Source organism: Capra hircus, chromosome 15 (assembly GCF_001704415.2).
Source record: "Capra hircus breed San Clemente chromosome 15, ASM170441v1, whole genome shotgun sequence".
Taxonomy (NCBI): Eukaryota; Metazoa; Chordata; class Mammalia; order Artiodactyla; family Bovidae; genus Capra; species Capra hircus.
Genome location: NC_030822.1, coordinates 32,690,155 through 32,695,165, shown reverse-complemented (window position 1 = coordinate 32,695,165; position 5,011 = coordinate 32,690,155).

Here is a 5,011-nt window from a genome sequence, read left to right as displayed (position 1 = left end):
ACTGACTTTGAATTAACCGCTCAAACATCCCCATTTTTTGGCTCTTGATACCACCACCTCTATAAGGAACATGGAGTAAGGCAGCCAAGAAGAAGTCTGCTTATAGGAAAAAGGAAGATAATAGCTTGTATCCTATTACATGCATCCTTAACTCATGTACCGTGAATCCAGACTTAACTGTTCATGGAAGGATTGTTTCCTACCTAGATCTACCCCAGAGAATTCTTGATAACATAGGACAGGTAAATCCAAGAGAAGCCCCACACGGGGGCTTGGACTTCTGAGTGGTAGAACACATTAATGAAAAGAAACAGAAGATTTAGTTACGCTGTCATGTGCTTTTCCTAGGAATGACAAGTATCCCTGCTCTGACCTGGACTGCTTCCACAAAACCAGACAGCCTAAGTGTAAGACTGCTTAAAATCATTTCACATTGAACCCAGCTCCAGAGCTGTCCTGTAACCATAAACAAGAAGTTCCCAGGTGATCCGAGTAGTCTTCAGTTAGAACAATTAGGCTCACACATCATGTGAACAGCTGTGAACCATCAACCTTTAGTTCCTTTGAGACAAAATTCCTAAAACAAGCCCAAAGAAAAACTGCTAGTGAAGCAGGCTATATTAAGCTCTCCACTAGGATTTAATGTTGTGTCTAGACACCAGATTTTGAAAAGTAGTAACTTCTGACTTAGGGCTGAGCTCAACATGTTAGGTTGAGCAGCAACTCCTGTTCCCATAGGATTACTGCAAACAGCTGAGTCACTCTGGGGCTTCCCAGTGGTAAAGAACCTGCCTGCTAACTCAGGGGATATAAGAGACACAGGCATAGATCCCTGGGTCAGGAAGATCCCCTGGAAGAGGGCATGGCCACACACTCCAGTACTCTTTGCCTGGAGAACCCCATAGACAGAGGAGCCTGGTGAGCTGCAGTCCACAGGGTCACCACACAAGAGTCAGACACGACTGAAAGTGACTTAGGCACGCATACATGTCATTATTGCAAGGAGCACTTCTCCTGAATCGAGTAGTTCTTGTTAGTTGTCCTTGCTCTCATCTTCCCTGATGCAAACTTCCTTCCTCATCCTTTTCTCCAGGCTTTGACCAGTTACCCTCCTCCAATATGATAGCAGCCATTTTTACACCAATTGGCATTGTTATTGGGTTGTTTACCTACCCTGTGACATCCTTAAGAATTCTGAAAGGGACAACAGGAAACAGCATCCTAAGATTCTCGTTCATGTTGTAACCAAGGTAGGGATAAAGATCTTCATTTTTGTACACAAATGAAAATAATCACTCTAGAGGAACCCAGCCACAGGTGAGGCTCTTTAATCCTTCTGCACTGTCTTGTTCATAAGCAATGAACAGCATCTGTGAGATTCTGAATCAAGCACATAGCTTAGCCCTTAGTCAGAAGTTACTACTCATGCACTAAGGAAAACAATTTAAGCAATAGACAAATTGAAATAGCAGGGCCCTGTGGCCTTCCCCCTCCCCTACATGTTATCTGCCTGCCTTTTGACTGTGGAAAAACTTTAACCAAATTTTTATCAGAGTGAGAAAATGAAACAAAGGGAAACAGTCAAAGAAAACCCTTAATAGCTTAGTCACTAAGCAAAGTTAAGAACCTCTAGTTCCTCAAGGATTATATATAATATTCCAAGCCATGTCCTGTGAGCTGTCTTATAGATACTGAAAAACTCACCAGTTAGAAGTTAACTACTTGACCCAACTATGGCCATGACATAAGCTGCCACAATTTAGAGAACTGGCCTCAAGGAGATGGGGACAAACAGACACTGGAACTGAAGATTAATGGTACTTAATTAGGATGATGCTGGACAGAACACATGACCAATTTCTAGATGACTGTCAGAGCTGACTGTGCTGTTTCTGCATATAGCCCCCTGCCTCAGTCTATGAAAGTTATTTCCCCCTGACTGTAGAGGAGGGTGTAAGCCTTTGGACAGCAGTCCCCCTTGACCCCAGTTGCTAGCATCCAAAATAAAGCATACTGTCCTTTCCACCAATCTGGCCTCTTTATTGGCTTCTTAGTGGCGAGCAGCTGGACCCTACTTTCGATTACAAAGTTGAGTGCTTTAGGAAGTGCACTTTGATATCAAAAGGTTCTCCGTTAATTTCAGGCACTGGAATGAGTTTTAAGTTATTGGATTAACAATCTGAGTTGTTCAAACTTTTTGATGTGCAAGTCCCTTTCTACATCTGTTCCCTGAAGTTTGGCCTATCCTCATCTCTGAGCCCACTCTTAGAAAGTCCGTTACGCATTTAACAGCTATTGTCTAAAGGGACTGTCAGTCCTTAACTACAGCTTTGTTATTAGAACATAGCTCATAGCTAGTGTCTTTGCCCATTTTGACGACAAAGAGTTTAATTTATATTTCATAGATGGTATGAAAATAGTTTCCTGCTTGGACTAAGCTTCTATCCCTGGTGTGCTCCTCGTTTGTGTTAACAGTTTGGGATGTTAGGATAGCCAATGGGAATTTGCTGAATGACTCAGGGAACTCAAAATAGGGCTTTGTAACAACCTAGAGGGGTGGGATGGAGACTCAAGAGGGAGGGGATATACCTATGGTTAATTCATGCTGATGTTTGGCAGAAACCAACACAATATCTAAGGCTAATTCATGTTTGGTAGAAATCAATAATGTAAAGCAAGTATCTTTTAATAAAAAGATTTTAGGATGTTAAGAGGTATATAGAGACATCTAGCAATTGGAAAGTATTTTTCTAAGTTCTTCTATAATGCGGCATCTCCCACATGGAGAAGTCATAAGTGGGCCTAGTAAAATCACAAGGGTAAACAAAAAAATCTTTCAAGACTGGGCCCTGAGCATCTTTCATGTACTCCTTTCTGGGTATGAAATTCATGTAAGAATTAAAGATTTTAAAATTTTTAAAAAATAAAAAATTAAAAAAAAAAAAAAGAAATTCATGTTGTTCATGTCAAGTTTAAACTAATGAACTAATAACCAGCTGGCCCCCTTTCCTAATGATCAGGCCCAAAGATTCCCACATAGGGGAAATTCTAAAATGAATTAAGACTCTGGGAGAGGTTGGGCTGGAAGCAGCGGCTTTCGCCTGAGAGAAGACATCCAAACAATTCGATGGGAATGATACAATAGAAAATAAATGTGGAGTTTGGGTCTTGTTCCTCCCCCACATTGCCTTGCAACAAGCAGTGTCTATTTAACATTTGTGCTGACTCGGGTATACTCAAGTCATTGATAACCAAGCAGCTCTGTGCTCATGAGAACAGATAAGATTCCTCCAGTTCCATTCTTCTTTCTCAAGATTGATTTGGCTATTCGAGGTTTTTTGTATTTCCATACAAATTGTGAAATTATTTGTTCTAGTTCTGTGAAAAAATACCGTTGGTAGCTTGATAGGGATTGCATTGAATCTGTAGATTGTTTTGGGTAGTATACTCATTTTCACTATATTGATTCTTCCAATCCATGATCATGGTCTATTTCTCCATCTATTTGTGTCCTCTTTGATTTCTTTCACCACTGTTTTCTATATATAGGTCTTTAGTTTCTTTAGGTAGATATATTCCTAAAGAATGGTGAACAGAATTGTTTCCTTAATTTCTCTATTTTCTCATTATTAGTGTACAGGAATGCAAGGGATTTCTGTGTGCTGATTTTATATCCTGCAACTTTACTATATTAATTGATTAGCTCTAGTAACTTTCTGGTGGAGTCTTTAGGGTTTTCCATGTAGAGGATCATGCCATCTGCAAACAGTGAGAGTTTTACTCCTTTTCCAATTTGGGTTCCTTTTATTTCTTTTTCTGCTCTGATTGCTGTGGCCAAAACTTCCAGAACTATGTTGAATAGTAGTGGTGAAAGTGGGCACCCTTGTCTTGTTCCTGACTTTAGGGGAAATGCTTTCAATTTTTCACCATTGAGGATAATGATTGCTGTGGGTTTGTCATATATAGCTTTTCTTATGTTGAGGTATGTTCCTTCTATTCCTGCTTTCTGCTGCCTGACTTCAGGCTCTACTGCAAAGCCACAGTATTCAAGAACAGTATGGTACTGGCACAAAGACAGAAATATAGATCAATGGAACAAAATAGAAAGCCCAGAGATAAATCCACGCACCTGAGGACACCTTATCTTTGACAAAGGAGGCAAGAATATACAATGGAGAAAAGACCATCTCTTTAACAAGTGGTGCTGGAAAAACTGGTCAACCACTTGTAAAAGAATGAAACTAGAACGCTTTCTAACACCATACACAAAAATAAACTCAAAATGGATTAAAGATCTAAACGTAAGACCAGAAACATAAAACTCCTAGAGGAGAACATAGGCAAAACACTCTCAGACATAAATCACAGCAGGATCCTCTATGACCCACCTCCCAGAATACTGGAAATAAAAGCAAAAATAAACAAATGGGACCTAGTTAAAATTAAAAGCTTCTGCACAACAAAGGAAACTATAAGCAAGGTGAAAAGACAGCCTTCAGAATGGGAGAAAATAATAGCAAATGAAGCAACTGACAAACAACTAATCTCTAAAATTTACAAGCAACTCCTGAAGCTCAATTCCAGAAAAATAACTGACCCAGTCAAAAAATGAGCCAAAGAACTAAACAGACATTTCTCCAAAGAAGATATACAGATGGCTAACACACACATGAAAAGATGCTCAGCATCACTCATTATCAGAAAAATGTAAATCAAAACCACAATGAGGTACCATTTCATGCCAGTCAGAATGGCTGCTATCCAAAAGTCTACAAGAAATAAATGCTGGAGAGGGTGCAAAGAAAACGGAACCCTCTTCCACTGTTCGTGGGAATGCAAACTAGTACAGCCACTATGGAGAACAGTGTGGAGATTCCTTAAAAAACTGGAAATAGAGCTGCCATATGACCCAGCAATCCCACTTCTGGGCATACACACCGAGGAAACCAGAATTGAAAGGGACACATGTATCCCAATATTCATCACAGCACTGTTTATAATAGCCAGGACA